At 45.0% G+C, this 25,759-nt stretch overlaps 1 long non-coding RNA gene across 1 annotated transcript in view; it reads left to right on the top strand.

Annotated features, from left to right (window-relative positions):
- The window catches only part of LOC126499265 (uncharacterized), a 44,253-nt gene extending 26,096 nt beyond the window's left edge, over positions 1–18,157 (top strand). The window contains exon 5 of the long non-coding RNA XR_007591041.1: positions 18,075–18,157. This is a non-coding gene — a long non-coding RNA (uncharacterized lncRNA). The remainder of the gene's footprint in view (positions 1–18,074) is intronic.
- The last annotated feature ends 7,602 nt before the right edge of the window (positions 18,158–25,759 follow it).

Raw genomic sequence — 25,759 nt, 5'->3', positions numbered from 1 at the left:
CCTGTGATGCTCCCCTTGAGTCCTGTGATGCTCCCCTTGAGTCCTGTGGTGCTCCCCTTGAGTCCCATGGTGCACCCCTTCAAGCCCCTACTGCTTGCTTCCCTCTACTCACCCACAGGCCTTCCTTTCCCATCCCGTGTCCTCAGCTCACAACAGAGGCTACAGGTTTAGCCTCTGCCCCTGGTGGGTCTCTCTAGGCACGTAGGGACCCCTGTAAACCACTCTCTGAAGCTGCAGAGGGGAAGGAAAGTGTGTCTTAGACGAACTTTGGAGGACGTGCGAACTGCCACTTGATCTCCCTCAGCCTTTGCCGCAGCCTTTGTAAGACTACAAGATAAGAGATTCCACAAGCGCCTTCTACAAACACTTAGAGAAAGCTTGAGCCCTCTGCCGTGTACTCAACCTTAACATGTCCCATTTGCCAAAAACATAATGCAGATAAAAATATAAACTGGAGCAGAGACGAGTGCCAACTGTTTTTTTATAAGCCACTAAGTTGGGTATTGTTGTAGTTAACTGATTCATGGCTGAATTTTAGAGCAAAGCAATAGGAGGTCTCTGTTTGCATCTTTTTGAATGTGTATATATATGTTAGTGTGTGTTTGTGTGTGTATGTTATCTGTGTCTGTGTGTATGTTATCTGTGCATATTTTTAATCTCTAGATAGTATTATCAAGTTAATTTCTAAAGTATCACGAAAGATTTAGCTGTTCTATTTAAACATACTTAGACATGAATAAGTGTTTATAAAGGTGGAGGATGATCACAGATCTCAGAAATACAGAAACTAACAGAGTCTCATGTAGCCAGCCTGGCCTTAAACTTACCATGTACCCAAGAACTTGGAACTCCTGATCCTCCTGCCTCTGCCTCTTAAACGCTGTGATTATAAGCTTGAGCCCCCATGCTTGGCTTCTCATTCTTTTTTTTTTTTTCCAATACAAGTCTTTTATTGTCCCAAAAGACACCCCAAATCATATTAAAATTCAGGATCTTGTTTCTGGAACTGGTCACTTAGGTCCACTCATCAGCCTGCTGCACTGTTCCCTTTTCAGACACATAGATACCATCCAAAAACTTCCTGATATCCTTGCTCTTAACTGTTGTGGCCTGCTGTATCAGAGCCGCCGAGTTTGAAACAAGTTCAATATCATTTCCTTCAAGGATTAATTCATCCTTCTCATACGGAACCGAGAGAATACTTTCAGTTGGATCTGCTAGGAGACACATCTTCTTTTGCCACATTGGAACGCTGTCCTGTGAGGAAGCGTGTATCTGTAAACATCATGAGATGCACACGGTCCTTAATCTGCTAGTCTGTTGCAGAAGGGCTGGGCTGTAACAAAAGGCTCACAACTTTCACCACCTCGCCTTTTTCTGTGAAAAATTATAATTGACATATGTAAATAAAAGTCCCGGAAAAAACAGAGGCGAAGAGAAATAGCTTCACAGGAAAATCATTCAAAGAAAGAGGGACTTATTTCTGTTAAAGAGAAAAGAGCATAATTTTGTCCTAAATCAAAACAAGTGGTTGTCTCACAGTGAGAAAGAGGAAGTGTGGGACAAGGCCTGGATGCATGGCCAGTGTGGGATTTTGGAAGATATTATTCTTGTGGGGCCAAAGGTCACTGGGATTGGATGGATTGATTTGTAAGGTTTTCTTTCTAAAGGGAAAAGCTCAATCAAACAATTGCAGGTGGACACAGAAGCACACAGCTGAATTTGGTTTTCTCTCTTTAGATGATGTTTCCTGGTGCCTTGGTTCTTTCTTCTGTTGCTGTGATTAAAATGCTCTGGCAAAAGCAACTTAAGGGAGAGAGGGGTTCTGGTCCACAGTTCAGGTGACAGTGCCGCCAAGCCACAGTGGCAGGAACCGGAGACAGCTTGTGACACTGTATACACAGTCAAGAGCAGAGTGCAGGGAAGGCCTACAGGCTTGAGCCTGCCATGCTTTCTCCACTCTCAAATAATTCAAAATTCTCTGCTAAGGTCTAGCTCCACCCACAGTGGGCAGGTTTTCCCACTCCAGTGTTATCAAGGTAATCTCCTACACACACGCCCATAGGCCAAGCCAATCTAAAACTTTCCAGTTGAAAGTCTCTTGCCAGGTGTTTCTAAATTGTCTTGAGTAGACAATGTTGTTACTTTAAAAAAAAACCTTCTTAGGACTTATTTTTAAGTTTGTGTATGTGCATGTTTGTGCGTATGTGCACGCATGATCATGAGTGCAGTGACCATAAGGGAGTTAGTTCTGGAGATGGAGTTATGAGCAGTCTAACATGGGTGCTGGGAACAGAATTCCGGTCCTGAGCAAGAGCAATGAGCTCTTAATCACTAAGCCATTTCGCCAGCCCTTATTGGTCTATCATTTTTATTTATTTTAATATTTGTTTATTTTATTTATTGTGTATGAGTGTTTGCTTAAACATTTGTCTGTGCACCAGGTGTGTGCCTGGCACCCGTAGAGGTCAGGATAGGGTGTCAGATCCCCTGGAACTAGGGTTATGGGCAGTTTAGAGTCATCACTTAGGTTTAAATAAATTTTATTTTTAAAATCATATTTACTAATTCATTCTCTCTCTCTCTCTCTCTCTCTCTCTCTCTCTGTGTGTGTGACAGAAGAGAGTGTCAAGTATCTTTTCTTCAATTCTCTGATTATTCCTTTGAGGCAGGGTCTTTACTTGAATATAGGGCTTGCATTTTCTCTGCTAAGTCAGAAACTAGCAAGCCCCAGCAATCCTCCTGTCTCTGCCTGTCTGAGAGCTGGGATCACAGGAGTGGGTGCTGGTATCCAAGCTCTAGCTCTCTTGATTACACAGCAAGTTCAATTACTGCCGAGCTATTTCTCTAGCCCCCAGAGAGATTCTTTGAAAGACTACAGTTGGTTGCTATGCTGTAATAAATAAGAAAAGACACATCTTCATCTTCCCTAGGTTATATTTTATAACCATATATTTCAGAAATCATATGATTTTCATAGATAATTAATTTTCTTATTGATCATTATATATTTATTTGGTTTCATATTGCTAGTCAAATTTTAATTTTGTAGTTGTTAGGTCAAAATGTGTGCACAGCTTGCATTGTGACACACTGCTATTTGCAGTCCTAGGCATTAAGAGGTGGGAGTGAGGCTTGACCATTTTGAGGCCCGTGATCAATGCTGGGCGGATGTGGTGGTGCTCACCTTTAATCCCAGCTCTCGGGAGGTAGAGGAAGGTAGATCTCTGAATTGGTCTACAGAGTGATTCCAGGACAAGCAGGGCTACACAGAGAAGCCCTGTCTTGAAATTACTAAAATTTCTTATTTAAAAAATATTTACTTATATATTATAAGAATATAAATAATTTGCCTGTATATATGCTTGTGTGTCACATGCATGCCTGGTGCCCCAAGAGGCCAGAAGAATTCATTAAATCATTGGTAACTGGAGTTACAGATGGTTGTGAGCCACCATGTGGGTGCTTGGAATTGAACCTGCGTCCTCTGGAAGAGCAGTCAGTGCTCTTAACCACTGAGCCATCTCCCCAGTCCCCTATAATTTTCACTGAAGAATCTCTCATTAGATCTTTAAGCATGGCCACACTAAAAGTTTTGCCTGCCACACAGAGTTACTGCTTTTCTCTGATTAGCTCCTGCAATCAGCTCTGGGCAATACTCCACAAAAAACAACTGCCAGCCAACTGGCAAGGTGGTACATGCCTGTAATGTCAGTGCTCAGAAGGCTGAGGAGGTAAATGAGGAGTTTGGGGCCAGCGTGGGCTAATACACACAGAGTTCCAGGCCAGCCTGCTCTACGGAGCAAGCTCCTGCTTTCAAAATCTGGGGGCTGTTTCAGAGACTCAAGCTGGGTGCCCAGGGTGTGTGTGTGTGTGTGTGTGTGTGTGTGTGTGTGTGTGTGTGTGTGTGTGTGTGAGAGAGAGAGAGAGAGAGAGAGAGAGAGAGAGAGAGAGAGAGAGAGAGAGAGAGGTGTCTGGCTGCTGCTCTGTCAAGGCTTCCAACTCCAGTGAGAAGCTGAGTCACGAAGCTGCTGACTTGAGGTTGAGTAGAGCAAGCCAGGGGTAGCTATGCTGTACCAGACAACTGATAAAGAGTGGTCACTGCTTTTTGTTTTGGTTATTTCCTAGGTCTTTGGTGTTTTTTTTCTTTTTTTGGAAGGGATATAATAAAAATTTTTTTCTCTTAAGCTATCTATCTATAACTCATGGCAATGATTTAACTTTTGTAAACAGCAACGAAACCCAATTTTTTTCCTTTGCTTGATCCTTTCCAAATTCAGAAATTCTGATTGAATATTCTTATTTCCATGGTAATCTTATTATTTGCACAAGTTCAGGATGAACAAGCCCCCTTCGTGACAGAATGTAGCAGAAAAGGGGTAGGAACCTCAGACATGGCCACATGGTTTTAGTAATTGTTACTGCAGAACTGGGTGAGGTGACCTTAGATTAGGGCCACCTCCCTTGAGCACCTCCCAGACAAAGCCCCAAAAGGATTCAGAAAGGTTAAGGGAGTTTAAAAAGTGCATCGCAAGGGGAAGGGCAGTGTCTTCCCACTAGGCAAAGAACACAGAAGCAGTTAAGAGCAAAGGAGAGGAGTGTTAAGCCTGGTTCTGGCTTCTTGCCATGGCTTCCTAGTGTCAAAGGGCTTTGTGTGTAGTGTGTGTGTGTGTGTTTTGCACGTAGAGGCCAAAAGACTCCTTGCAGCAATCAGTTCGCTCTTGCTACAAAACTCGGGTCATCAGGCTTGGTGGCAAACATCTTTGACCACTGAGCCATCTCTCTGGTCCCACATTATTTTTAAGACCGAACCTGGAACTCACAGTTCTGGTCGTGTGGGCTGGCCAGCCATCTCCAGGGATCCTCCTCTGTCTGCCTCCCCAGCAGTGGGGTTACAGGCACAGGTAACCTTGCCCAGCTTATACATGGTTGCTGGGGATCCCAATTAAGGCTCTCACATTTGCATAGTGAGAATTTCACCCAATGAGCCTTTCAAGAGGCTTAAAAAAAAAATAATCTGAACCCTTACAAAAAGTGCCAGCCGGGCAAACCAAAAAGTCATTGTGGCCCTTTACTGTCCTTGTTTTTTAAATGTAGTGATCAGGCCAAATCTAATTAGACCGGATTATTCTCTAAACAGAGTATCAGAGTAGAGTGACCACAGAGAAATTTTATGTGTCACCGGGAAATTGTCCCTGGGCTGCATTGTGTCTTCCTGCTTTGAAGAACGGGAGGGATGGACAGAGGTTCTCTCCTGGACCGAACCTTAGTCAGGCTCTCTCCAGCAGGCCTTGACCTTGGTCCCTGTCCTGCTCTTGTAGTTTTAGGAATTGAGTTGAATCCTTTTAGAGGCCATTTGACTCCCTAAATTCCTCATCCTGTCCTTTTGGCACCTGATGACTGTGACCCACCTTCAACAAGAATCTTACTGAGTTTAGCTAGGATGCCTTGATGTAATTTTCCACCCCGTGGCCTCTCTGTCCACATAGGCACTCTGCTCTTAGGCTACGAATCCTGCCCTTATTGTGTTTGGATGGGAGCCCAGTCTTCTCCCCTCTTGTAATAATCTTGACACCTTTCACAGAGGTTCCGAACAAAGTCTTTCTTACATTTAGCATGTGTCAATATTTTCTTTAGCAGTACTTTGGGTCCCTAACCTGCAACTCAGCACACCATGTACTATACTAACCTCCACGACTACCCCCACGGCAGGGAAGTGGCAGGTCTCCGTGCCAGGAAGCTCAAGGTGCCTGGACCAGGGTGGAGAGGAGGCTTTAGAAGCATCGGAGCATATGCCTTTGGAGGGCATCTGCATACCAGCATGGAAAACCCACGAGGGTCAGTGGCAGTGCTGGCAACACAAAGGAGCCTGAAGTGTAAAAACAAAGGCAGAGGCGTTTGTTCTGGAGCACATACGGTAATCTCCTGAGAACTTTCCAGAAATATTGAAAGGGAGACTTAACGGGAACGCATTTTAAACAGAGGAGTCAGCAATATTTTAGTTTCCAAACGTAAGGTTTACTTCCTATACGCTGCTCTCTGTTGCTGAGTATAGCAGGCGTCGGTCGCACATCCCAAAGAGGTGAACGTTGATTACCATCTTGGTCCCAAAGGGCAAAAAGAGAAGACATCTACTGCTGCTCATTACGCTGAAAACCAAGCAGAAATGCTCTCTGGGAATTAGCAATAAAAGCACCAGAACCTGGACGAACTGAACTTCATACTTCATGAAATTCAAAACTTCTAAAAAAGTATTCTACCACTGAGCTGTGAACCCTTCCCCAGAACTTGAAAAGTTTGTGCACCGAAGTCAAAAGGCACCCCATAGAATGGGGGAAAATATTTGCAAGACTCAGGTCTGACAGGGGATGCTTATTTAGACTGCATTAAATCCACAAGGGAGGGGGGAGTTAGCGTTTAACGGTCCAGAGCTGGGTGCAGTTGATGAGATGCTCCGGAGAGTTCCAGAGATGAATAATGGTGATGGCTGTGCCAATGTGAATGTCCTTAATGCCATCAAAAATTGGTTATAATGGCAAATTTTATGCTACATATGTTTTACTACAATAAAAATGCCAGAAAAATCTAACTACTCCAAATCCTGAATTTATTAGCCCAATAAATTAGGAGATGGTTATTGAACTATAAATGGATTTGTCAATTTTAAAATGATTTCCTTTAAATTGAATTCTTTCCTAGAGCTTTATTGTCTCTTCACAAACCATTAAACACTTGTTAAAGTGTTCAGGGAGGGCAGAGATGGAGGAGGAAGTGGGGAAAAGCAAACATTCAGGGGCCTTCCCCAAGTGATGTCTGTTAACAGGTTTCTTGAGCATTTTGTTTATAGAGATTGTGCAAATGTTTCATTTGGGAAAAACAGTCCCTAAATGTAGAGTAAGTCAGGCCTAGCAGTAAATGCCTGTCTGCACTGAGCATTTTAGATATTGTGATTCCTTACACCTACGACACATCAAGTGTGTATCTTCTTCAACAATGACTTTATGGCTATGTAATCAATTCAGGAAATTTAACTCGGATGCAGTTCTGTACAATATAGATTATATAGTATATAATTATACTATATTATATCTGTATAGTATATACAAATTCCCCATATCTCCTTTAATGTAATTTATAGAAATAACAATTCTCTTTCATATCTAGATTTTGACCCAGGACTATTCATTGCATTTGGTTCCCATATTTTTAAATCTCTTGTCTTACAGAACTTCGACCTTTCATGATAGATTGAACAATTTTTTAAAAGTAAACTTTATTTATTTATTTATTTGTTTATTTATTTATTTTGACATACCAACCCCAGTTCCCCCTCCCTCCTCTCCTCCTGCTTTCCACACCTTCCTACCACCCTGCCCACCTCTGCAGAGAGGTTAAAGCAACAAAGTCTGTCCCATGACTTCACTGAGGCCGGATCAAGGCCCTCCCCATCCCCCACCCGGCATAGGCTGAGCAAGGTATCTCTCCATAGGGAATAGACTCAGTTCATGCATTATGGATTAGGGTTAGATCCTGGCCCCACTGCCAGTGCCTCCCCCCCCCCCATACTGCCCAGGCCACACCATTGTCACCTGCCTTCAGGGGGCCTCGTTCAGTCCTGTGCAGGTTCCCCAGTTGTCAGTCTGAAGTCAGTGAGCTCCCACTAACTCAGGGGTTGAACAGTTTTGAATTGTGCAGGTCAGTTACAGACCGGCTCTTTTTGGGGTGTGGAGGGCTGAAGTTTGGAGCACAGGCCTTGTGCGTGTTAGACAGGCACTCCAGCACTGAATTACATCCAAATTGGAGTCTTACTGTTTATTGTTATTTTAATTGCGTGTGTTGTTGGGGGACATGTGCCCGCAGAAGCCAGAGTGTGAGATTCCCCTGAAGCTGGGGTTGCAGGCAGTTGTAAGCCACCTGTTGTGGGTTCTGAGACCTTTGGATAAACAGTATGTGCTCTTAACTATTGCACCATCTCTCCAGGCCCCCCTCATTGCTTCTTATGACCAGTGTCTGTCTGTGTATGATGAGCAGACCACACAGGTCCCTCTCAGGGGACTCAACATTGGTTTGTCCTTTCTATTTCAGCTGGGTTAGAGTCTGGCAGTTCCATCCTACCCCCCAACATCATGTTATCACTTTTTTCCTTGTTATTGTAATTTCCAAAGGAATGCTTGCAAGATTAGGTCATATACTACACAGCTTAACCCCAAGGGTTTTTAGCTTTTATTGAAAATTCTGCTGGAATTATTTCTGTAATAGTTTTGAAATGATGCATTTCCAATCCTATCCTCTCTTTGATTGTGTTAAAGATTTACTCCGATCGCAATTGTGTGCATGCGCGTGAGTGCGCATGTGCACGCTCATGAGTGTGTGTCTGTGTGGTTATGTTGCACACAAAGGCAGGTGTCAGAGGAGGCTAGAGGCACTGGATTCCTGGCACTGGAGCCCTAGGTGACTCAGCTGTTGCAGGCTGGTGATCCGAACCTTGCTTGAGTCCTTTGCAAGAGTGTCTGAGCGCTCAACCACTGAGCCACCTCTCCAGTCCCTTTATTAATTTTTTGGGATTTTAATTCTTATTGCGTATGTGAGTCTGGGTGAGTGTATGTGAGGGTGAATGAGTGTGTGTGTGTGTGTGTGTGTGTGTGCACACTGAGTTCAGAGAGTCACCGTGTGAAGTCAGTCCTCTCTACCTTTCGGTGGGCTCTGCTTATTAAACTCAAGTTGCTAGGCTTCCGTGACAAGTGTCTTAATCCCTGAGCCCTCTCATCTGCCCTTAAATGTTATTTTACATAACAATAAATAAGTACATTCTTTATATAACAGGTACCAGAAATAAACATGTCCTACTGTTGTTAATATACAAAAATACGCTAATGTTTTGATCTCCACAACCAACTGAACAAATATTTCCATTTTCTTCCCAAAAAGTTGATATTTCTTTTGGATACAGTCATGTGGATTATAGTACTTAACAGAATGAAGTCATGTCTCCAAGATACATACCTAGGGTGAAGAGAACATTTTTCTTTCTGTTTCTTCTGAAGGGAACACTTTAAAGGAGTGTGATTATGGATGTCCAAGCTGAAAAGAGGCCACTCTCGCTAACAATGAAAGACTACTGAGAAAAGAACCGGATCGGTGTTCAGTACTTAACTCTTAAAAGTTTATTCTAAAAGCTAGTTTAAGGGGCAGGAGAGATGGTCCAGTAGTTGAGAATGCTTACTTTTTATTTATTTATTTATTAAAGATTTCTGCCTCCTCCCCGCCACTGCCTCCCATTTCCTTCCCCCTCCCCCAATCAAGTCCCCCTCCCTCATCAGCCCTAAGAGCAATCAGGGTTCCCTGCCCTGTGGGAAGTCCAAGGACCACCCACCTCCATCCAGGTCTAGTAAGGTGAGCATCCAAACTGCCTAGGCTCCCACAAAGCCAGTACGTGCAGTAGATTCAAAAACCCATTGCCATTGTTCTTGATTTCTCAGTAGTCCTCATTGTCTGCTATGTTCAGCAAGTCTGGTTTTATCCCAGGCTTTTTCAGACCCAGGCCAGCTGGCCTTGGTGAGTTCCCGATAGAACATCCCCATTGTCTCAGTGTGTGGGTGCACCCCTTGCTGTCCTGAGTTCCTTGCTTTTGTTCTCTCTCCTTTTGCTCCTGATTTGGACCTTGAGATTTCAGTCCGGTGCTCCAATGTGGGTCTCTGTCTCTGTCTCCTTTCATCGCCTGATGAAGGTTAATATTCAGGAGGATTCCTATATGTTTTCTGGTTTTGCAGAGGACCTTGTTCATTTTCCAGCCTTCACATGGTGGCTTACAAGCACCTGTAGCTTCAGTTCTAGAGGGTCGGATGCCTCTCCTGACCTCTGCAAGCTCCTTCACTCTCTCTCTCTCTCTCTCTCTCTCTCTCTCTCTCTCTCTCTCTCAAGACCGTAGAACTGTCAACTCTGTTTATCCCTTACACTTTCTTTCCTAGGGCTGTGCTAGTGTTACTTCCGCTGAAGGAAGCACAGGCATTTGTCACCTCCCCCTTGCTGGTTGCCACCCTGTTCTGTTGTCTCACCAGCCACATGTACCTTCAGCCTCCAACCAATGTCCAACCTCAGACAAAATTCATGTCAATCATCCTTCTACTGTGTCACCTGCCTGTGCTCCATCCCTGCCAGGTTCCGGGGAGGTCTTGCACAGCTGTGATCTCTGCCTGTCTCCCCCAGCATCCAAGTGACCACGGTAGTTTGTGTTGGCAGGTTCTCCTTCCAAACAGATAAGTGGCCACAACAGTCTCCACTTTTCAGGTTCCACCATCCCATTACTGCAGTCAATCTTGATCAGAAAATTCTCTCTTCTGAGGTCTTGAATGTGGCCACTGGGTTGTCCTGGCCTCTATCTACACTGCGGGAGAGCATCATTAGCAAATACTTTCCTATAAACGTTCCTTTACCACATAACTTCCAAAACATTTTGGAATATATTTCAATATGATTAAAAAATAACAACAAAAAAGGCTTTGGAAGACTTTGTCAACCATGGGACTTTAATATAATTTTTAAAAAAAGTTTAAAACGGAGGTGATGAGATTGATCTCTGGCCTCCACTTGTGAGAATGTGCACATGCATCTACACACACACACACACACACACACACTCATACACACACACATGCATCCATCTACACACACAAATGCATAAACACAGATATGAACAACAAATAAGTACAATTAAAATGCTGTAAATGATTTTGTTTTCTAGTTGCTTTAATCACGTTCATTTTCTTTTCTCTTTAAATATTTGAGAGCACGGAATATTTTTTTTTTTTTGTTTCCTCCCCTTGAGGGCTGCCTAGACACCGGCCCAGAGAACTGGGAGGTCATTACTCACATAAAGGCAGGCTCTAGTAATTGCATATAATAAACTCGAAACATCTTCAGAAGCTGACCCTGCAAGAAAAAACTTATTAAGGAAAACACCTTACCTCAGTGGTTCTAAACCCTGATACTGCACAATAAACACCTGGGGCCTTTTCAGCTCTTAGTTCCTGGCACCACCTTAACTTACTCCTCTAGCTGGCTGGGAGTTTGCCCTAGCATGGCCAGGACGCTAAACCCTCCAGAGATTCTAGTGTGCAGCGGAGTAAACGGGTGGTGAGTTTTCTCTCTCTCCTCCTCCTCCTCCTCCTCCTCCTCCTCCTCCTCGAAGCAGGTTCTCATGTATGCTAGGCTCGTCTAAACTTTCTAAATAGTCTTCCAAGTGCTGGGAGTGCAGGTGTGCACCATCACGTCCGGTTTATCCCGTGCTAGGGATCAAACCCCAGCGTTTGGCTTTTTGCATGCTAGGCGATTGAGCGCTCTACCCGCTAGCCACACTCCCGGTCCTCAACTGCACTTCTCCTTTTGACATAAACCCACATCACTTTCTTACCCCAAATCCTTGGGATTTGGCTCAGGGCTTCTTTTTCGCAGCTGTTCCCACCTGCCCCACCTCTCCCACGCTCAGAGTTCTTCCTGTAGGGTTCACATAAAATAAATGTTTCCATGTCTCCCACTTCCTCTGCTGCGAAGAGCGAGCCCCTTCCATTTCAAGAATTACGGTGCAATAAATGAAACAACAAAGTGTACACCGCAAAGCTATAAATATTATGAAGATCTTGGTTAATTTTTCAAATGCCTGTTTATCAAAATATAAACAAAATCGGACTTGCTAGTTTCGCGTCTCCCCTCTATTCTTTGACGGTATTAGGGAACACTTCTCTGCCCTTCTGTTATTATTGTTTGCCAGACCTGAAGTTTGCCAAGAGCCTCCATCTTCCGATTAGAGTCCCCAAACTCCCCATCTGGTTTTCTTCTTCGAGGTCCTGAGGATTTCACTAAGGCGAATGTATCAATGCATATATTGATATGCAGATGTATGCATGCACACACACATATGCTGGTTATACATAGCAAGGCATTCAGCTGCTGTAAGACTCCAGAGGGAGGAAGTGGTTTATGTAATCTCAAACTTCGCAGTTTTTGCACAGGAAAAATCAGCCCATAGGTCCCTGCTGCTGTGTGCTGAAAATCATAACATGTAAAATGATGGAATAAATACAGAGTTAAAATATAAGCCAATGGGATATGCTTTTTAAAAGCTTATTAAACTTGTTTGGAAATATGATCAGCGGGGGTTGAATTGGAGGAAATGGAAGAGAGGGAAGACAGAGAAATTAATGACCGCAGTGATAACTTCATCAGTAGTCACAGTGTTTCCTACAAACGCTTCTCACGCGCAACACGGCTATTTTAATACCATACAAGAAAACTTAAGTAATCCAGTGTTATTGTTTTTTTCCTCAATATGAAGCAAAACCTCGAACATCCAATTTTAGCAACGTGTACTCATTTAAGTGAAAATGTTGGGAAACTGTAATTCTTTAAAGCCCAAAGTAAGAACGTGTAGGATTTTAAAAACGGTTTTAAAAAAGAATTCACTTTGATTTACCTCTCTGTGTGTCACATGAGTCTCCGTGCCCATGGAAGCTAGAAGAGGGCACTCAATCCCCTGGAGCCAGAGTTACAGATGGCTGTGAACTGCCCGTTATGGGTCCTGCTCCTCTCGATGAGAAGCCAGTGCTTTAAGTGCTGAGACAAGTTTCCTCCCAATTTAAAAAAAAATAATAATCAATCTGTGTGTGCTTGTTTGTATGTGCATGTGTGAATGTATACATGCCTATACTGTGGTCCACACGTGGAGGTCATAGGACAGCTTTGGGGATCCTAGTCTCTTCTCTACCATGTGGGTCCCAGGCATTCAACTTAGGTCACCGGACTTGGTGGATAGCACCTTCACCCAGACAGCCATTTCACCACCCTAGCAGTTTAATGCAGGGTTCGATTTGGTCAAACAATTTCCATCTTCCATTAGACCAAAGTACCGCTGCTCTATCCGCAGGCGCTCCGGACAGGGCATGTTTAGCACGGTCACTATGCAGAAAAGATTGGCTCTCACCGCTGTATGTACCTTGATGGAGGCAGGTGGTCAGCTGATGACGTACGTGAGGCAACAGGCGGGAGCTATGAACCCGCTTTGGCACTTAGTCATTTTTCATCTAACGTGCAAGAAACCGTTTTCTTGTTCAGGATCTCTCCATCCCAAAGTGCAGAGCGAATAGTTAAGTGCACACCAAAGCTAGCCACACTTCCCACTTCATTTAAAATGACAGTGTGACTTACGTGGCTCGACACTCGCTTTCGTGCTATTGCGTGACTCCAACTAACCAATGGGAAATGCATCGTGCCTTTTGTAGAAGAGCAGGCAGTCAGCTGGCTTAAATCTGGGGTCCAGGATTGGTTCCTTGTGTTTTTAAGTCTCTTCTATTCTGTGATAGCCTCCACCTCACTTGACCTTTCTGGTTTTGCATACCAATTTGGTATGGAAATGGACTTGTTTCTCTAGAAGTGGACCCGTTCTGCATTTGGTATATCATTTCCTTGTGGCTGACATGTTCCAGTGCAATTAAAAGCTCGACATTCGGAAGTTGAACTTGGTTCTGAAATGCTCTCTGACATTCTGGAGAAGGTTTGCCTCAGACTTAGTCAGTAGGAAGGTGCATCATTTTGAAGAGAGTGTGAGCAGAATACGGTCTTTATGGAACTGAGAGTTAGGAGTTGGGTAGCTCGATTGATAATGCGTTTGCTGCATAAGCGCCAGGACCTGAGTTCAGATTCCGCAGCACCCACATTTAAAAAAAAAAAAAAGGCTGCAAAGGGTCTTATGTGTCTGTGACCCTAGGTTGGGGGCAGTGGCCAAGACAAGCATATCCCTAGAGCTCATTGGCCAGACAGTCTAGCCAATCAATGAGCACTGAGTTCACAAAAAGACCCTGCCTTCAAAAATAAGCCACCCGATCCTGACCTCTGACTTCCATACACACATATGCATGCATGCATATGCACACATGTATGTGCAGCCTGAACCCATATGGACATGCAAACATGCATGCCACATACATACAAAAAGATAAAATAAAGATAGGAGTTAAAAACACTCAAAAAGAATATAGACGATTCTTAGAGAAGCTAAATAAGGAGAACCCAAAGAAAAACATATAGGCATCCTCCTGCATATTAACCTTCATCAAGCGATGAAAGGAGACAGAGACAGAGACCCACATTGGAGCACTGGACTGAAATCTCAAGGTCCAAATCAGGAGCAGAAGGAGAGCGAACATGAGCAAGGAACTCAGGACCGCGAGGGGTGCACCCACACACTGAGACAATGGAGATGCTCTATCGGGAACTCACCAAGGCCAGCTGACCTGGGTCTGAAAAAGCCTGGGTTAAAACCGGTCTCACTGAACATAGCGGACAATGAGGACTACTGAGACATCAAGAACAATGGCAATGGGTTTTTGATCCTACTGCATGTAGTGGCTTTGTGGGAGCCTAGGTTGTTTGGATGCTCACCTTACGAGACCTGGACGGAGGAGGGTTTTCCTTGGACTTCCCACGGGACTGAGAGCCCTGATTGCTCTTTGGGCTGACGAGGGAGGGGGAATGGATTGGGGGAGGGGAGGGAAAGGGGAGGCGGAGGTGGGGAAGAGACAGAAATATTTAATAAATAAATAAATAAAGAAAAAAAAAGAAAGAAAAAAAAAAGAATATAGACGAAAACCCCCAAAGCCAAGAAATAGTCACTGGCAGGAAGCAGAGGATCCCTGTCAGTGACTGTCATTCTGCCTCTTCTCTGGCATTCACCCCATCTCCGAGGTGGCACAGAAACCTCCTTTCCACACTGGACTTAAGGTTCTTGACCTTTTTCTCAATGTGTTCATCTTTCTTCAAAGGTCTCAGCTGCATGCACAATGTCCGTTTTCATTTGAGAAAAGTGTTCCTGATGAGTGTTTTGCTTCCCTCTAGCAGGACCATACAGAGCTCAGACAGGTAGGTGCCTTGTAATCATCTCTCAGTTTCTGGGCGATGCAACGGTCCCCTGATCTAGGACAGTCCCGGCTTTCTATCCATTGCCGGCTACTTTGAACATACAGCATGCAGAGGCTTTTGATGCTAGATGGGCTTCCGCAGAGAGGAGGCAGATACCACACGAACAGGGTTCAGTTGTAATAAATAGCATCAAATGCAGTGGTCTTGTGCGCCAGGGGAGGCAGGAGCTTGTTTGAGCCATCGAGTCAAAAGAGCTTCTAAGCTCTCCCAGTCAGTGTGACAGCAACCCAACTCAAGCTCTCGGCATCTTCTGGATATCCGACTCAGGCGCGAGGAAAGAATTAATGATTTTCCAGTTTTATTATTTCATTTTAAAAGGGAGATCATTGTACCAAAGTCCATGATTATCTAGCTTCAACAATTATTAACTTTTTTTTTTTTTGCTAGTCTTGGGGAAGAAAGGATGTTCATAGTAAAGAGCTACTATAGCCGTTCAGACCATCACAATGAAAATAGGGCAAGCTGACTTGCAAAACCGTGTAAGAGAGTTAATGGGACGGCAGTCAATTACTCGGAGTTGATTTCAGTTGGCTTTGCACCCAGTGTTGGTCCACACTCTGAAGTGCTAGGAATGGTAGGCAGAATTTTCAGTAGTAGCAATGGCTCAGTGTCACCCCGGCTGCGAGTTTTCTGACACCCTTTCTGGGAAGAGTGGCGCAGTCTTCCATCTTCAAGACAGCTGCAGGACTCTAAATTCAAAAGATGCTGAGCATGGGAAGAATCAGAAAGGAAGTCTTTTCCCAGAGACTTTCTGGGATGGAAAGGGTCCAGGACTCAGGCCTTGGGAGCTTTAGGCTCTTGCTGTTGATTATGTATCTGGTAACCATTAATAGAGGAAGAAGCCACTGTCAAAGTCAAGTGCTACATAGAATAGAAGCTAAAAACAAAACTAAGAGATGTGGCAAGAAAACAGACAGAGTAAGGCAGATTAAGGCTTGACATGGATGTGTGGCTAAACCTGAAACTGAATGCAGAATCTGTAGGATGAGCCACCACGGGAGATAGAGGAGCAAGTTCAACGTCAAAAGGAGAGCAAGGGACATAGCCCAGTGAGTAGAATGGTCCCCTGGTCTGCACAAAGCCTTGGTTTGATCTCCAGTACCCAAGAACTCTGGGCATAGAGGCATATTCCTGTATCTCCAGTGCTCAGGAGGTAGAGGTAGGAGGCTCAGAAAAGTTCGAGGTCATCCTCAGCTACATAGTAAGATGGAGGCCAGCCTGTGCTATATGAGACCCATCTCTAAACAGCAACAAACAGAAACAACCCACCAGGCCCAGGAGGGGACCTTCTCAGTAAAAGTGAGCCGGTTTAAGCCAGTTTCTACAACAAATTGTTTTATATATAAAAGATGGATTCTTGCTGGGTGGTGGTGGCACACGCCTTTAATCTCAGCACTTGGGAGGCAGAGGCAGGCGGATCTCTGTGAGTTCGAGTCTAGCCTGGTCTACAAGAGCTAGTTCCAGGACAGGCTCCAAAACCACAGAGAAACCCTGTCCCGAAAAAGAAAAAAAAAAAAAAAGAAGATGGATTCTCGGGAATTAGAAAAGAACCACAACAAACAAATGTGCAGAAAACTCTTGACTAATTGTGAGAGACAACCAGAAAAGCTAGAACTGCTTTGTATCCCAGTGAGAAGGAACTAGGGATACTTTAATTAGGCGTGCTGTTAATCCGGTGATTGCATCTTCCCAGAAAAGGGCTTCTTAGGAATGTTGACAGAGTATCAGAGAAATGACAACATGACAGCTGAGGCATGCCAGCAAGGACAAAGAGAAGGAAAAATGAAAGGGGAAGAGGAGGAAAGTGGCTTAGGTAATGTTGATCCGAGAGGGAGCCTGAATCCATCCATCTTCACCTGACCCTGTTAGGTAGAAGACTAAGCTTGAGACAAGCGGCCAAGGCACCAACAACAAGGGCTGGAGCAATCTCGATAAGGAATAGATATTTTCTAGGTCAAAATGTTCCAAGTGAACATGTTGGGGTAGGGAAACATATCTCAAGGCCTCCAGCCCAAAGGGGCAGATGAAGATGCTTTGAATAAGAGTAGATGGGACCGGTCCTGTGGATTCCTCTCATCTCCCTGATCATAATCTTCCTTTGCCCTGGTAAGCCTAACTCGCTGATTCTTCCTTGGAGTCTTGTTGATTTCTTCTTGATGAGGACCCACGAGCAGAGAGACACCTATAATCACATCTGGGTGCCTACCACTCAGCTCATAAATCAAAACGGTACCCAGCAGCCCCCTTGCTCACTAACCTGTTCCTCCTCATCTTCATGGAAAGCCACGCTCTGTGCTCAAGGGCCGTGTTTAAATGTTATGTAGAATGGAGAATGATGCCCTGACATTGGCACTGTTGGCAGCATTCAGCCGCAGCCTGGTAGCTGTGTGATTTCTGTTACTGAAACGTGTTCGCTGTGTGCTCTCTGGTTCCCGCTGCCATTGTTTTCCATGTGGAATTTCATGAACAGCGATTACTAAGTTTCTGCAGTGTTCTTTGGCGCACGTATGGGTGTACATCTGTTAAGTATCTATGGAAGGCATTTGTTCCGATAGGACCTAAGAGTTACAGTGCAGAGACTATTTTATCCTTCTTGGTAATGGCAGGACTTTCCAATATCGGGTACTAAACAGATATGCAATGAATCTTTGCTAAATGAATGAGCAAACAGACAATCAGCATGGGTTTTCCTCCAGGTCTTAATGCCCTGTCATTCCCATTTCTCAGCGTGCGGAAGTCTTTCTGTTTACACAAATTTGCTGGTTTCCTTTGAGGTAGTTTTTATCACAGAGCGTTTCTGTATCGGGTGATAGATGCCCTGCAGGTACCTCAAACAACACCATGCATAGCAAACCTGCCCTCAGCCGGGGCCTTATACTGCTACCGTTTTGCTCACTGAACTGCCTGACACTTTGGTTCAGAGACTCATTTTTCACTGAGGGTGCATCCCTAAGTTATCTGTGGCGCCTTCCCTCATCCTGCATCCCCCCCCCCGACCTTGAATTGTCTACAGCTATAACACCAGCGCTCGCATGTTGGTTACATAAACTTAAAAGAATGAACTTTAAACTAAAATTTCTGACTTTTATCTCTTTGCGGTGTAGGCGTAGGACAAAAAAGAGAATTTTTGGAAGGCTATATTTTCACGAAACAGGAAATGCTACACACGAGCAGCAGGTGCCGATACGAAGTCAGAAGAAGTGGCTAGCAGTGCTAGGACCCTGCCTCGTTCTGCTCGCTCTCCTTGAGGAGAGGTGCGTTTTTCATGGTGGGTGGCACTCGTGAATGAGGGTGAGGGAAAGAGAATGAAAACCATGGCAAGCTCTTCTCTGCATTTCACACTCGGGCCGAGTAGCTGGCCAGGTAGGTTTTCGGGCTGCTGCTCGCCTCAAGATACTGAGGCGCCGTCCATTAGCGATCTTCCTGAGCAGAAACCTTTGCTCTAATGTAAAAATCAGAACTGCTATACAGCTTACCTCACATTTTTTTCCCCTGAAGATTAAAGATCTCCATGAAGGCACGGGCTCAAAGACATCAACCCCAAGTCTTTCGAAGGGTAAGCGTTTGAGACTGCCGTGCCTCATGATGTGTCCAATTAACTTAGAAATACCCTTGACGTTTGTCAGTGGTGAAGAAAGGCTCTGGGTGACAGTTCTGCGGTGCAGTTACTCGGGGTTGCCTAATTTTCTTTTTCCTTGTTTTCATGCCTGTGAGGGAAATGGCCTTGGCCTTCAGCTCAGGGCGTTAGACCTTCATAGGGCACACAGCTGCTTTCTGAATCGTCACACTTGAAGTCCCCTCTGTCGCCCTCTTTCCTAATGTCCTTTTGATAGCCCATTTAATAATTTCTGCTCCTTAAGCCTGGGGTGTGGAGCAGCTCCGAGACGGCGTGCTTACCCACGATGAGCAAAGGCCCCTCGGCCGGTCCTCAGCACACACACAGAAGGAAGAATAAGCAGCCACATAAGAGACATTCTGGCTCCGAACGGCCTCCTTCCAGTTGCCTTTGTGGAAGACTGATGTTCCGCCTACCTCCACTACTAACAAGGCTCCTTACCACTTCTCTTTCAGATGACTGGATACAATCAAAAGAAGAAAAAGTAAAATAAACTTTAAAGGGGAGAAATCCAAACTGTTTAAACCAGTGCCATAAAGCTATTTTAGTAAGCCAGCTTTCTATATTTTAATGCTTTCCCTGTCTGAGGCATCTCTCCAGACTTTGGTGCTATAATTGTAACACCATCTTGACACTTCTACTTTTAAGCCACAAAGTTGTTGTTTTTTTTTTTTTTTTTTGCCTTTTCCTTTTACAAAGAAAAAAAAATGGAGTCAAGTGACCGTTGTGCACACGCTGACTCAGGTAGCGATGGCTGGAGAGACCACTCAGTGCTGAATAAGCAGACCTGTGGCTTGGGCTTCTAGGTGGTGGGCAGCACAGGGTAAGGACCAGGCAACTGAAGAAAGGAGAAGGAACTCGCTCTCACCATGTCCTTCGGACATGGCCTGGAGGGGGAAGGCAGTGGACGCTCCTCTGTGGGACAACGGGAGGGTCCTTGCAGGAGAACTGCCTGTTTTCAAGTGATTTGTTAGAAAAGGAAGCTGGAGGATGCCCTCCCTCGCAGATGCTACACCTCTCCAGGCACGAGCAGCTGCTCTTCGCAGAGCACAGCCCCCTGGGATCACAGGCTGTACCACGACTTTAAGGCAGCCTTGCCATGTATGGTTCTCCACTGTCCAGCTTGGAAGGAGTGCTTGTTTGGATGAGTCACCCCAAATGACCTTTGCAGTGGCCTCCTAGGAACAGGAGTGCTGGGGAAGAGCAGTTTGGCTCAAGTAGCCCAGGCTGGCCTCAAACTTGCTATGTAGCCATGGACTTAGGTTGGAGGATGAGTGAGGAAGGTGGGGAGGAATATCTCAAGTGCATCTCAGGGAAAACGGAGCCTCGGTAACAGGGAACTCTTTATAGGAAAATAAAGGAGAACTATCCTTTCTAGAGACTTATTATCCCACATGGGACCATCGGATTCTTTATGTCTAACAAATATTACCTCTGAGTTGTCAGCGAACAGTAAGTAGTAGCTGGAAGTTGCCAAGACTGCAAAGCTGGTCCGTTGTAGAGCTGCCTCCCAAATACCCCTGCTCTCAGTGTGGGTGTCTCCTTTGTCTCCTTAGAGCTATCTAAAACATGGGTGCAATCTGGAACTTCGATGTTGTCTTGGGGATAAAAGTTAAACAAAGAGATGGATTCTGCCTCAGTTATTGACATGTAATACTCACCTGAAGATGTCTTCTTTTATAATAAAAGAAGATATGATCTTATTAGACCACTGTTTGGGGTCACACTTGCAAACAAACCTGCTCCTGTCTGGTATATATGGGACCGGCACCTTTGAGTAGACATCAATGACATTTTCGCTTTAGGCACCTCATAGCTCCTTTGTTCCTTATTTTTATGACCCATCGAAACTGTTTAAGGATGAACTTTCTTTTTCCCCTTTTCAGAAAGCCTACTTATTAGAGGAGCCTGTTTTGGCAGCTCCCTGGATTTTCTGGTGCACCCATTCCAGAACAGTAAGGACTGTTTCATGCTGAGGTACAAGCAAGGGACCCCAGTCACCCGTGTGTGCCCTGAAGAAAGTCTGTCTTATCCTAGAAGATGTACCCCCTCTGGTCTGGCAGAGCAGGGTGGCAACCACTGATGTGGGATTCCCCTCTGTATGCTGTGATTACCATGAATGAATAAAGAAACTGCTTTGGACCTATAACAACGCAGAACTTAGCTAGGTGGGGGGATGGACGGATGGACATGGGGACGGGGACTAAACTGATTGCTGGGAGAAAGAAAGGCAGAGTCAGAGAGAAGCCATGGTGGTGCTGCGGGAGACAGACATACTGAAACTTTGCTGGTAGGCCACGACCTCGTAGTGATGCATAGATTAATGGAGATGGGTTAAATTAAGATGTAAGAGTTAGCCAATAAGAAACTAGAGCTAATGGGCCAAACAGTGATTTAAATAATACAGTTTCTTTGTGGTTATTTCGGGTCTTAACTACAGGGTGGCTGAGATGGACAGGCAGCCTGATTACAACACACCACCTGACTCCCTGATGCACCAGCACTGTGAGAAGTCACGCCTTGCGTGCAATCTGTGTGTTACTCAAAGGCATTCTCCTTGAGAAAGAGTCTCTGTGATTTAAGACGTTCAAAGAACTGTTTAATGCCAAGTGGTTTCCTTCCATGCTATTCCTGCACAGGCATTGTGTGGGACAGTTGTGTGGCTATGCCAATAAACTTTAATCTCTCTCTTCTCTTCATCACACACACACACACACACACACAAACACGCGCGTGTATATGTGTGCATGCTCATCTTACACAGATTCTCAGTACCCATGTATAAATACAAGGTAAGAGTGCTGCAATAGAGTTTACAGTTTTCCTCCAGGTCTAAGACCCTGCCCCACCTTCCCTTTGAAAGCCCTGTGACTCTTCAGGTGAAGATGGTCATCATCTAGCATCATGACCTTTAGTTACCCTATCACTACTCAGGAAGGCTGCGTTCACGTCTGTTGAGGCCTCAGCCACTGTTTTCACAGGAGAAGCCATCTCTGTACTGCTATGTCCACCACCGCCCAAGAGTCCCTGGTGTGTGAGTTATTTGCTGAGGAATGGAGCGACTGGCCATTTCGATCATCTATGACTGTTTCTAGTGGCACAGACGCAGGACACACGTAGGACTTTGTAAGTCTTAAGGCCCCATTGTCAAAAAGTTGGCTTAAGCTCCCCACAACCACAGTTACTACTGAAATATCTAAAGTGTATAAGGAAAGAGAAGACAAGAGGAAACCACTAGAAAGGCAGAGGTATCAGTCCAGAAACAAAGCAACAGATGGTGGTTTCTTTGTCTCAATGCTTACATGCCTTGAGAAGAGCAGATGCATTATTTTGCTTATTCAGAAACACCTACTTGGGTGATTTTTTTTTTTTACTTGCCTATTTGGGGGCTGGAAAGGTGGCCCAGTGGTTTCAAGGGCATAGTGCTCTTGCAGAGAATTGAGTTCAGGTTTCAGATTATCAGGTGGCTGTCAATTGTCTGTAACTCCAGCTCCAGGGAATCTGATGCCCTGCGAACATGTGCCCGAACCAGCACACAGACACAGACACAGACCATGGGTGCAGACACAGAGTTTAAAACTTAAAATGATAAAAATAAAAATTCATGTTATCCTCTTTTTTGCTTTGGTTGTTGTAGTTGTTTTGAGACAGGGTCTCGTGTGTCTCAGGTTGGCCTGAAACTTGCCAAATAAGCAAAGAGGTTCTTGAGCTTCTGATGCTCTTACTTTAGGTCCCCAGTGCTTAGATGTCAGGTTTTTGTCAAAGCCAAGTGTATGTAGTGCCTGGATCAAACTCAGGACTCTATCCATGTTTGCAAATACGCATTCTATTAACAGAGATATGCCTTTTATTTTACAAACCCTTTGAAGCAGTCTTACCCTGTAGCCCAGTGATGGAGGAAGGTGTCATTTTTTAATTAAATAAAGAAACTGCTTGCCCTGATAGGTTAAAACATAGGTGGGAGGAGTAAACAGGAGGAAGAGGAAGTGAGGTCAGACTCCTCAGACAGACTCTCTGGAGCAGAGACACCAGGCTCCGCTCTCCCAGGCAGCTCAGACCCAGGATGGATGTAGGCTAGAATCTTCCTGGTAAGCGCACCTTGGGGTGCTTACACACATTATTAGAAATGGGCTAGTCCAAGTGCGAGAGTTAGCCGAGAAGAGGCTGGATATAATGGGCAAGCAGTGTTTAAAAGAATACAGTTTGTGTGTTGTTATTTCGGGCATAAGCTAGCCAGGCGGCTGGGGGTGCTGGGGACGCAGCCCCACCACTCCTATTTCAACAGCCCAGCTGGCTCTGTCTGGAGATCCCCCTGCCTCAGCCTCTAGGATTTTGGCATTGGGAGTCCACTAGACAGGCTAACGAGCACCGTTTGAAATTATTCCCAGAAGGCTATTATTGTTTAGGGATTCTGCGGCAGAAAAATAAATCTACTAAAGAAAAACAGACAAGAATAATGATGAGACTGGGTGGTCGCTGTGGCAACAGCACACGCCTTTAATCCCAGAATTTGGGAGGCAAGGGCAGGTGGATCTCTGTGGATTTGAGGCAGCTGGTCTGCAGAGTGAGTTCCAGGCAGCCAGAGCTACACAGAGAAAGCCTGTCTCAAAAAGAAAAAAGAAAAGAAAAGAAAGAAGAGAGAATTGTCACAAGAGCTTTTACTTTGTCTGCTCCCAGGGATCCCTTGTCTTATGTGGTGAATCCTCCAGGGACGCTCCTAGTTTCAAGAAAGATCATGCTTTTGTTGTTGTTGTTTTTTGTTTGCTTGTTTGTTTTAAACTTGCAAAAGCCAGCTAAATCCTGTTGTAGGTGGGCAAGCCATCTCCAGATCCCACCCTTTACTGAGGAACTTGTGGCAGCAGATAATTGTCAAGGGAGAGATTACCATTCTTCTTTTTGAGGGCGTAGCAGCTGGTATATTTCCTACCTCCGGCGCATGGCCTCATGGCACTTACTGGAACTAGTGGGGGAAGGGGAGGGAAAGGGGAAATTGAGGAGGTCATGTTAGGGAAGTATAGGGCGGTTGTGGAGGGAAATGAGGATTACATGGCTGTACTTCATTGTACACATGTACAAAGTTCTCAAGCATAAAAATTTAAATTCTGTAGGCAAAAAAAAAATCTTCTGAAGGTATGTATGCATATGTGTGTGTGGTCTGCCTGTCTGTTTGTCTGTCTGGAGTGGGTATGTGCATGGGAGTGCAGGTGCCCACACGAGTCAGAAGAGGCATGTGATCTCCCAGAGCCAGAGTATCAGACAGTTGTAAGCAGCCTGGTGTTAGTGCTGCAAACAGAACTTGGATCCTCTGCAAAAGCAAGAAATGCGCTTCATTTCTCTCCAGCCCCTGGAAAGGTCTGGTTTTATAGACATCCCATAACCTCCCCCCAAGTTAACTGGAAACCCTTCCCTTCCCATCCTCTGGCATTTCTTCTGGAGCCTCCTGTTCCAGAACTCACGCCGTCTGGGTGGTCACAGGACAGTCAGAGAATGAATGTGTCTCCTTCCTGAAGCTTTAGCCCTTCCAGGAACAGGAAACAAGCTTTACTTGGGTTTCGTGTCAGCGTTCTGTGCAGGCTTTAGAGGAGGAGGCAGAAGAGGAAGGGGAGCGCACAGACAGCAATGTTCTGTCGCGAGAGCTGCTGAGAAAAGTTCCCAGTGACTTTCCCCTCTCCATAAACAGAATAGAGACGTGCATGCGGCATTTTCAGGAGGTGATAACTGTCCAGAAATCTAAGCAGTTAGAAAAAGAAAAAAAATGAAATAGAATGGGGGACAGACTCTGGGAGGGGATAAGATGCAGAAAAAAAAAAGGAAGAAAGAAAAAGACGAAAAAAGACGTACTTTTATTTTATGTGTATGTGTGTTGGCCTGAATCCCTGTCTGTGCCTCACGTGTGCACAGGTGCCCATGGAGGTCAGAGAGAGGATTAGATCCCCAGGGACCTGGGACTACAGGAGGCTATGAACTACCCAGTGTAGATGCTGGGAACTTGTGGGGGAGTATAAGAAGCCATGCACGAACGAAGTCCTGAGTGAACGTGTATTGCCCGAGTAGGCTCAGCCACGTCTAGGACTCAATGCTTCCCACGCATGGAAAACTGACAAAGCATTAATGTTTACAAATGATTGGCCAGTGTGTGCAGAAACTAGCAACTGCAACTTCCTCCTCCTTCTCCAGTATGTTTATAGCCAGAGATTGCTTGCCTAGAGAGATTGCCTACTCAGACTAGCTAGCGCCCCCCCCCACCCGTACAGAAGCTCCTGGTTGCCACCATTAGCTTGTGCCACTCCTGACCCCAGCTTTTCTGACATGTGTGTCTGTCTTTTCTTTATTCCGTCTCCACCCCATCTGGTTTCCAGGACCCAGCCATGCTGGAAGCAGCAGAAACTGAACTCTGGCCCTCTGTAAGAACAGAAGTGCTGTTAACTCTTGAACATCTCTCAGCGTAGAATAGATCCATAAAAGTGAATGCTTGGGTCATTTGATCATTTTATAAAATGTAATAGCATGGAAATCATGATTTGTAGGTTGTGAAAGTGTTTTCTATGTTTTGTATTTTGTGATCACATCTCACTAAGTTGCCCAGGCTAGGCCCAAACTTGTGACCCTCTTGCCTTCATCTCCCTAGTGCTGGGATTACAAATCTATGACACCATTTTCCAGCAGAAAGTAGCTTTTTTAAGAGACATTGTTGGACTTGCTATGTAGACCAGGCTGGCCTTGAACTAACAGAGATCCACCTGGCTCTGCCTACTGAGTGCTGGGAACAAAGGCCTATGACACAGGAAGCCATTTTTTAAAATAAAATAGAGAATGGTTATAATGTGTCCCTAAGCTAATTATGACTTCTCAACATACAGAGTTTTTTCTTCAGTGCTGGGAATCAAACCAGTACGGTATGCATTCTCAGTAACGGATTGATCACTGAGCTACATCCTAGCCCAATGACTGTTGTCAGTTGAAGAAATTCTTCAGGAAACAGCAGGAACAGGCAGACCTTTCTGGCTCCCTCTTCTTCCCCAAAGCAAACTCTAAGAACCCTCATCTGAGAGATACCATTCTAGAAGAGATGTCTGGGGTCCTCTTTGAAAAGACACAGTGAGCTAGCAGGCCTTGCTCGCTTTCCCAGTGTGCTATTGTTAGACCATACTCTCTTACCTGTCAGTCATATAT

The sequence above is a fragment of the Alexandromys fortis genome, unplaced genomic scaffold (genome assembly GCF_014885135.2).
Source record: "Alexandromys fortis isolate MF-2015 unplaced genomic scaffold, M_Fortis_MF-2015_v1.1 scaffold_15, whole genome shotgun sequence".
NCBI lineage: Eukaryota > Metazoa > Chordata > Mammalia > Rodentia > Cricetidae > Alexandromys > Alexandromys fortis.
Note: the sequence above shows the minus strand (reverse complement) of the source record. Positions and strands in the feature narration are given on the sequence as shown.